Here is a 13,839-nt window from a genome sequence, read left to right on the forward strand (position 1 = left end):
ATATGACATTGGTGAACACTCACTGTATGGGATTCTAAACATGAGAAATGATACGTAAAAACCTGGCCAAGAATTTTTATTTATTGTTGCTTCACATGGCACAAGAGTATACATAAAATGCCAGAAAGATGAGGGGAGAAACGCTGTCCTTCTCTAACCTTCCATAATTCTCTTTCTTTTCAAAGTTTCGTCCAGTTGTGGTACAAATTCTATTAGCTATTAGCTTGTGTCAAACACCTTCTCTTCTACCATGTCATGGGACAATTCTTCAATCTCTTATTTCACTAACTAGATTCCCCCGCCCCTGCTAACAGACACACATCTCCCTCTCCACTCTGCAGAGGTTTTTGACCTTATAACTTAAGGACTTTTGTGCCCTGGTATATTAGAAACTTACAACTCTAAAGGCTCAAAAGGCAGAAACCTACAGGATTAACATGAACTCATTTGGAGAATCATAAGTGTAAAATCTAAGCTCGGAGGAATTTGAAGGCATGACTGATGTCAAAGTAATCTAGAAACACAGGGTATTTTTGGTCATTTAAAAATATATGGCTCCAAGTATCTTGAATGATAAAGGCACTGCTGTCCCACACTGGGCCTGGACACACTGAAGGAAGTGATCCATTGCCAGCCATGCTCTTGGTATTTAAAAAATATCCAGGGGGACCTGCTGAATTCATAGCCCAACTGGCAGAATCTCCAGCTCACAGGCCACCTTTTAAATAGAAAAGTGTAAATGGGATTGTCTGTGTAACTGTTCTCAGGTTTTTGTGGCCATCTTGTTGGAGAGGACACTTCAGGTAAATTGTCTGCTGGTGTTCTTTTGGCCACTGAGTCAGAAAAGCAATGCAGGGACAGGAGCTACCTGGTGAAAGGAGACACATAGATATGGGGGCATGAGTTGAATGCATACTTGATAACATGCATAAAAACTGGGAATCCGATTTAACTGGTTCTGAATATTATTTACAGAAATTATATAAAGATTAAGCTCCTTTTCACCTGGCAAAAAGAAGAGGAGCAAATAGAACTGCAAATCTCAGTCACTAAACCTAACGATCTGCCCTTTGTTTAGATTCAACATATATAGTTGAATGTAAAGGCAAATCTGTTAATTCCCCATTTAACAGGGATCAGAAATAAATAACATTTTAACCACAGGATTCAAATCTACCTGCCTCATCAGAGACTCTCGAATTGAAAATTGAGCTACGCTGAAAAGACGTGCTCCTTTTCTCTAGTGCCAAAGCCCAGATTCCTTATTTCCTTTCCTCGTTTTTTTCTGCTGCTCTGTATTTGTCCATTTGCATCTGACATGAATAATGTTGCAACCTGAAGAAAACACAGCCCTCTGGTAAAACACTCACCCGGCTTTCCTAGGATTAATCACAGACTAAAACCCTAAATAACATACTGATATATTAACTCCATTAAAATCTAATTCAGTGGCAATAACTTAGAAAGCCAACAAAGGGCTTATGAAGACCAAAGTGAGAAAAGTCTAAAAAAAAAGGTAAATCAATGCTCTGATGGAAAGTAAATCTGAATTAAAGGAAGGAGTATGAATGAGAGGAAACCAGGCTACAGTCCCAATCCTTGCTACCAGCTCAAATATTCTTGCAAAGTTTACCTTTGCATATATATATATATATATATATATATATATATATATATGTAATACTGACGAGCTCTTAACTAATGAGAGGCTTTCAGATGTTAGGATGACCAACGCAAAATTTAGGAAATGTAATATCACAAAGGGATTCAGTTTCTGCTTTCAAAGACCTCTGCCTCAGGGTTTCATTGTGTATATTCATTAATCTATTCCTTTGAACCCTCTACACCAGTGGTTCTCAACCTTCCTAATGCCTCATCCCTTTAATACAGTTCCTCATGTTGTGGTGACCCCCAATTTTATTGTTACAAGTTGAACATAATTAAAGCATAGTGATTAATCACAAAATAGTATGTAATTATATATGTGTTTTCCGATGGTCTTAGGTGACCTCTGTGAAAGGGTCATTCGACCCTCAAAGGGGTCGCGACCCACAGGTTGAGAACCGCTGCTCTACGCGGAGGGCATGCTTCTAGATTGGGGCATGAAGGAATGAAGAAAATAGTCTATGTGCCAGCTCTCATAGAAGATACAGGGATAAAGAATACATGGGCTGCCCTAACCGATTTGGCTCAGTGGATAGAGTGTCAGCCTGCGGACTGAAGGGTCCCAGGTTTGATTCTGGTCTAGGGCATGTACCTTGGTTGCGGGCACATCCCCAGTAGGGGGTGTGCAGGAGGCAGCTGATTGATGTTTCTAACTCTTTATCCCTCTCCCTTCCTCTCTGTCAAAAATCAATAAAATATATATATTTAAAAAAAATAATACATGGGCTATCGTTTAAAAACCAAACAGCCCCCAAACAACCCAGTGGTTGAACCAGAACGTTGCTGGTTCAATTCCTGGTCAGGGCACAAGCCTGGGTTGCGTGCTCGATATCAAGTGGGGGTGTGTGCAGGAGGTAGCTGATTGATGATGTTCCTTTCTCATCAATGTTTCTATCTCTCTATCCCTCTCTCCCTAAAAAAAAATAATCAATAAAAACACACTTCAAACAAACAATAAAAACAGAGGCAGCAGCAGGGAAGGTGACGTGATGATACAGGGAGAGGACAGCCATCTATGAGGCCAGAACTGTGAGTAAATATGTGTTCCTTAAGCCACCCATTGTGTAGAACTCTGTCACAGCAGCCCTAGAAAATTCATACCGACACTGGATGAGTATTGTTGACTGGATCTGGTACTTGATGCATAAAATGAAGGCTAGAACACCAGTGGGCAGAGGAAAGACTCCTCAGGAGGCTGGGGCAGGATGAGCAAGGTCACAGGGGGGAAGTCATGGTGGACTTCTGAGTGCCAATGCAAGATGCCAGAGGTGCTACCCTGTCACTCCTATATCTCCCAATTGCCATTCCTGTAGCTTCAATCCTAATTTTATATGAAACAGAAAACCTTCCATCCTAAATGATTTCTACTGTAAATACCCCCCCAGCCCCAAACACTCACAAATTTGGTATTTAAATGAACCTTGGACACAGATGAAAATAAAGATGAAAAAAGAAATTGGTGAGATAAAAAGATAGTTCTGAAAAAAAAAATTGTTCCCACACTATATGACATTTGGCTAGCTCTCATGAACACCCAGCTTCTAAAAAATGGGAAGTTCTGTAATATAAGCAGTATTTTATTTCATTTAGCTGTTGCTTCTGTTTTAGCATTTCATTATGAAATAAAAATTAACATAAATATTAAATGTAGCAAAATGTAGCAAAAGAAGAATATTTCACTTTTTTGGTACTACAAGTTGTGTGTGTGTGTGTGTGTAAACCTGCATTAATTTCCTTGGGTCTGATTAATTAAGTCTGCGATGTTACCAAATACTGGTTTGTAAAACAGTGAAGGGACATTTGTGTAAAACTCACAAGTGATGATTCAGGTTCACGCTGTACCATTTACTAACATAGTGACGTTGGGCAAGTTCTTCCTTCTGAGCCTCAGTGACTTCATCTGTACAAATGTGAACTTAAAACCCTGGTCCAACTTACATTAAAATCTTATTATGAGATTCAGGTAGTGTTCTGTAATTGAAAGTGTTTGATAAAAGCAATAATATGATATTGATAGCAGGTCACTAGGTCACTCACTATTCTTTAAAGCATATTAAAAAATGGTGCCAATTTTAATATTTAAGGAGCATTGCAATTTCAATATCCTTTTTGTTGATGGTATCAGAACCGTTGTTTGTGCTGAGCTCCGTGTTCTTCAAGAAATGCTATGCTGTAAAATATAAAGTATTATCTTGATACATATAGTGCTCGGTGCTACTCAAAAGGAGATCCGTGGCTTTGGGTAAGTACCAGAAAGCTCCATATTTACCAAAAAACAAAAACAAAAAACTATTCACCAGTGTTTCATAAGCTCAAGAATGCCAGTTACCTAATATAATTCAGCTAAAGGCCAGGTAAATAGCAAATTGTGGGACAGGGAGTGTAGAATCTATGACTTTAATCCACAAAAGGCATTAAAATGTGCTCGTGAGATCCCTTGACACTCTGCTGGAAGCTCCAGAGAAGGGAAAAAACAGATTACATTGAACAGAGTAATGTTTATCTTGGCCTCTGTCTCATTCTCCATTTCTCTTACCAGTTCACTCACATTCCCCTTTAGATGACTGTGCTTTCATTATGTTCATCAGGTTTCAAAACATCATACTTTCTCTTAGACTACTCTTTGTTTTTCAATCTGACAATTTCTATTTGAAAATGTGCTCTTACAAGCACCATGGTAAGAACAATTTAAAATATAAAGTTGAAGGTCAGTGGATGATATATATATATATATATATATATATATATATATATATATAGACAGAAGTTTCTATGAAGTTCTCATTGTACTTGTTGGTTTGTAGATCGTATTCTAATACAATGCTTGAAGTGAGACATTATCTCTGTCTAGGCGTATCGATAGAAAGATATTTTATTTGGTGTTATTGAGGCTGGATCTTACATGCCAGAAAGAATTGAACCTTGCAGAAGTGTCTGAGGCTTTTAGGCTGAGAGGATAGCATGCATGATTTATGGAGACCAGATAGCATAAAGTGGTATTGAGAAATGGAGACGCTATTTTTAAGATCATAAATTGGAAAAGAATTGACCGAGGCCAAATTGTGAATGGCCTAAGGGAGTTTGACTTTTTTCTTTTAGCCAAAACCATAGAAAAGTATTGATACAAAATGTGCATCTAACATTATATGGGGAGAGGCTAGGTTGATAGTCATGAGGACTCAGACCTGGAGCATGACAGGAAATAGGAGCTACAAGAGAGCTGTAACAGAAAGAATCAAGGTGACACATTGATGAATGAATGTGCACATGGAATAAATGTGACAATGAATGTGAATGGCCAAGGAAATTCCACTCTGAACTCAAGTGAAGGCAAATCTCAGTGAGAAGAGTCTGGAAAGCGCAGAACTCAGCATCCCAGTTCTTATTTATAAATATTCTAATGAAATAATTCATTTCTCTTTCCTGGGACTGGGGAAGGTGTGTGAATGAGGGGTAGAGACAAGTCAACAGCATCAGTCTAAATAAACTCCTACAACATAGAAACAAGGAAGGTGAGGCTTTCCCCCTGTCCCCAGCAGAATAAGAAAATAGAGATATATTGATGGAACGAGACTTCATACATGAAGGAAGTGAAGAACCTAGTAATAAGAGTAGGGATTTATCCTGAGTTCTTTCTCTCAGGCAGGAGATGTGTCTGCACTGCCTTGGGAATCTGCTCTCCATTACAAGTGATTAATTTTGCTGCGCCTGAAAGCAACACTTGGACCAAAAGGAAGCTTCCTGTTGATTGTCTATATATGTTTAGATGTCCCTGACCTTGGCCCCTGAATTCTCAACATCTGATTAAGTACTAATCATAGCAGAGAAAAAGAGTTTACCTCTTCCTTAACACACCACCTTTAAACAGCACATATGTTCAGAGAACAGTTGGGGTCAAGGTAGAATTCACTCGCCTAGTTCATCTGTTAAGGTTGGGGCTGAGTTGAATAAGTGAATTACAGGATTTTATGTTGGAAGGAACCTGAAAAATTCAAATGAACCAACCAACTCATATTACAAATGAGGACAAAGGCCCCAAGAGTTTGGCTAAAACCTTTTGATTTCTAATTTTAAGACTATTCCCATGCTTTATACCATAAGAAGAAGCAAAAATTGCGCTCGCCCCTGCTCTTCTTTCTCTCGCTAAGAAGGTCCCAAAGTGTGAGATAAGCTGGCACATGGTATGGTGGAAATCACTTCTGTGGAGTTCTGCCAAATGACTTGAGTATTTCATTTCAAATTCAGCCAAACCCAGAGAAATTCCTTGCCAAGTTTCTCAGGTCTCTGTCCTTTTTCTTGGTGCACTGAGTTATACACTTTCCAAGGCTGCTCTGAATACATCCCCCAGTGGAAGCAGAAAACATTGGCAGGATGGTGTAGCCAATCTATCCATATAGACAGTGCAGTGATAACAGTCTGATTCATTTTTCATGCTTAATCCAGCCTTTAGGGTTTTCAGATACAACAATTCCTTTTTGTTCTCAGCAGTTGTGATTATGCGTATGATAGATACAGCATTAAAAACATCACTCATACATTTCCTTTGTCACCTGCACAGAATCTTTGGGCAATCAAGACTTCTTTCTGAGCCCAAGGAAATGCTTCCTCTCTCCAAGGAAATGCATCAAAGACAAAAAACCTCCTCCTCCACAAATAATCAACAATATCCAAATATAAGCAAACAATGAAATGGAAAAGTGAGATGCTGCTAAAATGCATTAGGCACATGCGTGTTTTCAGAGCACCCATCTCTTGCTGTCTTCTCTCCAGAGCTGCTTTTCAGGGTTGACTAACACTGAAGAGTGACACTGGGGTGTGATGTACTGTGCTGTCCGATTGGTCAATGTTCAATTGCCTGGTGGAAAAGCAGAGTTGTTTGTCCCTTCTGCTATCCTCCCCTTTCTATCCCTTTCTACTCTATTCTGAATGCAAAATTTTCTTATTATCTTAAGATATTTGCTGTTGCTTTTTTTGTGTGGTGTTTTGCCTGCTAGAATCTGATTGAAAAGTGCTTCTGTTTCTCCCCTCCTCCTAGCCCCCAGAAAACTGGCAGCCTTGACACTTTCTGACATTTCTAAACAACTCAGGCTCTTCTTGCCAACTTCCAGTTGCTCTCTAAACCTTTTTAATCCTGTAGAATGCAAGCTAATCTACAGAGAGAAAGGCGCCAGGCCTGGGCTGGCAGCTGCAGCTAGGAATGTCAGTGTGGGGGAAATGATAAATACACCTGCCACGGAGAAAGGGAGAGACATGGCCAGGCTCAGCACCACAATAAGGTTATTTAATGTACAGAGATAGGCAGGACACTCTCCAGTACCCTCGAGTGAAAACTGCATGGAGGTAATTTGTTCAGAAAGAGAAATGACAGCTATTAATAATGTGCAGAGTCTGGAAGGTAGCTGTGTTTGGAAAGACATGAGATAAGGAGCAGAAATCCTCCTGCATCCCCTCAGACCCCTCTCAGGTTTACTCAGTTTGATCTGGGGCATAGAAATTACTAGGTCCTTGTGATCTACACCTCCACGCCCTGGAAGGAGAGGAATGGCTGCCTCTTGCGTAGTAGTAACTGGGTGATGTCAGGAAAAGATATATTTCTGTTTGTCAACTTATCTCTGGTCCCAAGTGGGGTACTGAGCAAATCATTGAGTTTAGAGTTGAATTGAAAAATTGTGAATATGTTTCCACATCATTTTTTTCTTAAGTCAATCAATCATGTCAGGTATAGGGCTTAAAAAAATGTTTCCACAGAATTAGGATATGGACCCATGCCTTTCTGTGTGCATGTGAGCGCAGGCACATACATACATACACACACACACACACACACACACACTGCTCCAAATCTTTAGCTCTTCTAGTTAAAGGTAATGTATCTGTAGATAAAGACTGAAAATGAGCTCAGTAAAAATTCACAGGCTAAATCACTGAAAAAAATCTCGGATAAAGGTCTTCAAGGTTGCCTTAATCAATTTTTTCTAAGATTATAAACTCCTAGAGGGCAGATACCATATCACTTTACTTAGTTTTAAATCCCAAAACATGGACCCATGTACAGTTTAGATAGTTGTGAAATTCTTTAGATGACAATGACATGAGTGACAAGATAACTTAAACTATTAAATTCAGATGAAATTACGACATAGGCAATTTAATCATTTTTTGAGAGCAAAATGAGATTGGTTGATACTTAAATGGATAATGACAGACTAAATATTTGGAACTTATCTTTATTGTTTAAAGTATTACATATGTCCCCCTTTTTCTCCATTGACCCCCTCCCTTCTGCATGCCTTTTTCCTCCCATCCCCCCATAGACACTATTGTCTGTGTCCATAGGTTATACATATATGCATATAAATTTTTTAGTTAACAAAATACACCGATGAACAAAATAGATTCAGAGACATAAAAGCATGAAACAGATTGTCAAATGTTCTTCTTTACTTATACAGGGATTATGGGCACGATTTTATCAAATTTACCGAGGTTAAAAATAATGTAGCCTAATGAATAATATGCACCCATTTTCTTTCAAAATTTGGCCTTCTAAGAAGCCAATTAAAAAAAGTAACCTGATTTTCTATAATAATTTTTTTCATGAAAAAATCACCAGTATGTCCTAAGGTGTAAGAAGTGTAATTGCAAGCTATTCTGAAGCTTACACTATAGCCTTAGAAACAGAGTCTACAGAACATTGTGAAATTATGTAAATATTAGCCACAAAAAAATTTTATTTAAAAATTATTTTTCTTTGAAATTAAAATCAATATTTTTCAATGTTAAAGTCACAAACATCAAAGGAAATATGTGTGCAATATTTTGTATTTCTGTTCTAAGCAGCCAATGGATGCAGCCAGTTAGTTGGCCACTGAGGTCAACATAAACCAATATCTGAGGCAGTATATTTGCAATTATTACAAGTTCTAGAACCAGATATTGGTGAGTTTTGATCAATGCTAGATAGACAACAACAGCTATTGAGCTCTTTCTAATGTTTTCCCTCTTTGAACTTTTTCCAGAGATAGTGTTTGCTGAGAAAAACAAATCATACAGATTTCATGCAAAGGGGACAAAAAATCTTGGAAAAGTATATTTAAAATATATAATATTGTATAAATATATTTAGCATTTCTATTATATAAATCTTATAAATGTCAATCATAATTTAAAACTGTGGACAAAGATTCATGGTGCTCCCCAAGGCAAGCTCGTTTTGTGAGTTTCAGAAAAAAAGGAGACTGATCTTAAGAGAGTTAAACAAGAAGTGTTGTCTTATCATATCATTTTAGTCCCCGTGACCAGCAAGGATGAAGTCCACCTCATAATATATAGTATTCTGCTTTTAAAAGATCAGAGCGGAGGATCTGGGCAAGCTCTATCTCCAAAAGTGAATCTGTGAAATTTTCAAGAAATTGTATCAGACTTAAATACGATATTTGTTAAAGAAATATCATGAAGTCCATCAAACTCATGATATAGTGCATTTATTAAACAACCAAACTAAGTACCCAGAATACCTAACCGAAGCTTTAAAAACAAATTACACCAAATGCTTTAGAATTATCATGCTACCTCATGTACCATGTAATATTTCTATTAAAAATATAACAAATCATTCCTCATGTAAGATATAAAAGTTACATGTCTAGTGAGTCAACATTTAAATGTTGAAATATTATATATTAACATTACATAAATCTACCTCAACAATAATATTTAAAAATTAACTAGAAAAAAAAGCATTTCACTTAGGTCTTCTGAATAGCTCAGTGGCCTTATGTCTACTAACACAATTTTTAAAAAGTCATTAATAAAAATGTTTTATTCAAGTGATAAGGATGAGACTTTCACTGCAGGAATGATAGTGCTCCAGGAACTCAGAACAGATGTTAGTAAATATCAAACATTTGTTTTTGATTTAGGAGTAATAACATATTCTTAAAAAGAATGTATCAGTCATTATTCCCCCACCTGCTTCTTTAGTTTCATGTATCTTGGAGACTCCATGAATTTATATTGTACTTTTATTGAAGAAATTCTGATCAATGAAATCTTTGAAGTAGCAGACAAATAATCATAAGACAAAGTAGCATTTTAATTGAGTCGATACTTCCTTCTAATGACATATAAATTCAGTGTAAACTTATTTATTTCTATTAAAATATAACAAATCATTCCTCACGTAAGATATAAAAGTTAAAGTAGAAGCAATAACAATCCACATAAACTGTTTGAAATTGACAAACATTTGATCTCACAATGTCTACTACAATAAACAAGTATGACATTGTTTTGATTGAAGTTTATTCAAATCCATAAAACATGGATCTATAAAACCTGAGATTATATTTGAAATAGTCTATTGAACTTACCCTACATCATAATCATTAAGAAAACATATCATCCTCACAAAAATATTATAAAAAGCAATAATAATAATCTGTATGAAATTAATAATTTGATAAGAACAGGAACATAACTATAGTCATTTTATATTAAAGGCACAGGTAAATAATTCAGAGAGCATTTTCCATATAATCCAGATAATACTACAATAAGAGCAATTATTTGCCTTGACCTTTACTCAGCTCTGATCTGGGATTATTAATCTTTTATTTATCCTCCATTTTTATTTACACAAATGTGTTGTTTTTAATGTACAACAGACCAATCTTAAGCTTTTGATTAGAACACACTCAAATGTTACTTCTCAAATGTTGTTCAGCATTTGCAGGTATGCAGTCAGTTCTTTAGTTATTACCTTGTTTAAACTAGAATGGCCTTGGGAAGGGCTGCTGAGAAACAAAGGAAATTTAAGAAAAGTAATAACAAGAGAAGATGCCTTGGATTTAATACGAAGTGAAAGAGTAGAGTATACCAAGCTTGAATAAATGATGACTATAATTATATCAACATCTAGGCATAAGAAATACTTGAAAATACACAACTGCCTCAGTTGTGCTTAGTAAAACTATAATTTTCATTTTTTCTATCCTGCTTTTCAATGTTGCCAGTTCATCTTATTTAGTGTTTATTATTTTACATATTTACTCCTTTTCTTGAAAAATCAAAAGTGTATAATATATTAAGGGTATATCATTTATAAAAGCATATATATAAGTGGACCACAATATACATGTATGCATTTATAAGTATAAAGCAGTGTTAAGGTATTTAAATTGTACCAGTTTTTGGATGATTTTTATTTTCAATCTTCAAAAGAGCTCAGTAAAAGTAACGGTTTAAGCAGTTGGTTTTAAACATCTCCTTTAACTGGAAGAACAACAGGATAGTTCATAAAATTCAGAAGGATTTAATTGTTTCAAACAAATCCAATTTTTTTTGAAACCAAAGGGCAAAGTGAAGAAGGAAGAACATCAACATCTTTATAGGGTACCTGGAATCATCAGACCTTGAGACAGTCCACTTTGTCACAGAAACCATCAAAGAATAAACAAGCAATCACAGAAGCATTATGGAGAGTCAGTATGTGTTTTAAAGTCTATGGTGTGATAATGCTAATTCAATATGAAAATCTTTCCAATTAGCCATTTCAGTAAAATGACAAATTAACCAATCTCTTATTATAGAAAGTGCCATTTTCACAATTTAATAAAACACAAATCCATTATGGCAAATAATGTTAATGTAGAAATGTGCCATAGAATGTTTAAAAATGAGACTTTGTAATGTGTTAATGAGTTATCCTAAAAATGTAGGTCATTTTGGTCTGCTGTGCCATTGTTCTGAAAGTAGTCTAGGAAGAAATATAGAGTAATAACATCTAAATTGGAAACAAACACTAATTTATAAATTCTTTTAGACTCATAACCCTTTTAGCATATTTTTATAAAATATGATTTCAACAAAAAGAGTTATTCACAGCCCAGAATTTAGGAGGGATAATAGAAGGATTGTCAAATCTCCTCTGTATTGAGGTCATTACACAGCAAGTATCTCCCATGTACACAATTATCTTGTCATCTGTTAGCTATAGCTCCTACTAAATTTTTATTTCATGCCTATAGAGGCAAACCATATATTTTGGGCACGAGCAATGCAGGGATTAACAACAACAAAAGGGGTAAATTTCAGCTGTGATTAATTTATCAAAGATTTCACAAAGCTATGTTTTTATGTTACTTCATCAATTTTGTGCCTCATAGTTTAGTGTTGTTTCAGATTGAAAGGAAGAGGGGTTAATGTAATTTTTCATTGTATTTTGCCTCAAAGGTGGTAACAAGTCTGAGTGGAGAAGAAAGGAGAAGCAGAGATATTTGGACAGAAATTATTATAAGGCTTTGTGATAAACGAATAAAGGATGGAGAAGAATACAAAGTCTCTTGTAGATAGCATATATATGGGCATGTTTTCTATCCACTCAGCCACTCGATGTCTTTTGATTGGAGCATTTAGTCCGTTTATGTTTAAAGTTATTATTGATAGGTACTTGTTTGTAGCCTTCTTTATTTTTTGTGCCTGTGTTCCTTCTTCCCTTTTTATTTCTTTTTTTTTATACCAGTCCCTTTAGCATTTATTGCATTACTGGCTTGGTAGGGTAGTGATAAACTCCTTTAGCCTTTTTTTTTTGTCTGTGAAGCTCCTTATTTCCCCTTCAGTTTTGAATGATAGCCTTAAATATAGTGCTAAGGCATTTAGCTGGGCAAACAAGATACATTGTATCTAGAACTGAGATGAGAGAAAGTCTATAGGACAACAAAATATGTTACCGTTGAGCCTTGTTTAATTCAAAGAGACCACTAAAAGCATTAAATTATTTGGTTCCAAAGAACAAACACAGAACACCAAAAATTCCATTTGAGTCTGATGATGAGGTAGAGGATGCCATTATTAGGTATACATGGACAAATAAACAATATAATAATTATGACTTGTCTAACTCAAACCTTCATAAGTCCCCATGTCTTAAGACTTGGTGATATTACATTTAATAAATGATCATGTTTCTGATGCTGTTGTTTGGTATGGTTTCATTTGCACTGTTCTAATGATTAATCTCTAATCATAGACATATGTGAGGATGGGTGAGCATCTTGGGTAATCATGCCAAGTCATCGAACCCTTATGTAACATAAATAAGCAAGGAAAAACTTATTTGGGGATTTTTTGCTTTGTTTTCTTCTGTTAACTGGATAACTTTTGTCATGAAGGTAGCATAACCTTTTAATGAATTAATTGAATGTACCATATTGTCTAGGAGTGAGGAGGCAAGGAAGAAAGAGTGAATTCATAGGTGACTGGTAAATTTTAATCATCGGGGCTAAGTTTTAACCTCTGTTTGGAATTCTAATTATTTGGTCAGTAGCTTTCAGGCCCCAGTAGGAAAAGTTTGAAAAAGAGAATGCTCAGGATTGATGACAGTTCAATACTGACAATAACTTGGCCATGTTAAGTTAAATCTCTATGGCCTGTCAGGGGCTCTAAAATACTTATGTTGCTGAGACCAATGTTTATTTAGAATTCCATATTCATTAATTTTTTGGAGTCCTACTTTGTTTGCCAGAAGGGAATCTTGAATATATAATCCAATCTTATTTTTAATAGATAATGATACTGATACTCAGTGGCAGAACATCCAGTTTAAGCTCCAGTATATAAAGAGTTTGTAAGTTGTCACTCCCAAACTTACAAAAAGAAAAAAAAAGCTGAACTAACTAAAAATCATTGATTTTTCTTGAACAAACCCAAGAATTGTGGCTGTAGGATAAACAACCACCCTGAAATCTAAAGAGACAGGTGCATCTAGAGGGACACAGCTCCTGAGGTCTGCTTATCTGGAGTAGAAACCACCGGCATTTGTAGCTGGTAGGAACAGGTGAATGACTATTTTGATAAATTGATAGAGATTTAGACTAGTGTGAGAGTGCAAAATTCTTGGGGATAGCAGTGGTAGAGAAGCCCCATACTTATCTAAGTTTTCATGCCAGAAACCCCACGAAGACCTCATGGTAAAAGTTTGAGAATGATCCTCCAGGCCCAGGCTGGGGGAAGGAAAGAGTAGCAATTTTAAAATCTAAACTGAGTTTACCCGCTAAAAAGCCTTATCTCCAGGGAGAAGGGATTCACCAGAGGGCAAACTAGAAACCTTATCCCAGTTTGGGAAAAGGAATCCTACCCAACTCCAGCCTTCCTGTCTCACTTAGGGAACAAAAA

This window comes from Myotis lucifugus, unplaced genomic scaffold (assembly GCF_000147115.1).
Source record: "Myotis lucifugus unplaced genomic scaffold, Myoluc2.0 scaffold_220, whole genome shotgun sequence".
Lineage (NCBI taxonomy): Eukaryota > Metazoa > Chordata > Mammalia > Chiroptera > Vespertilionidae > Myotis > Myotis lucifugus.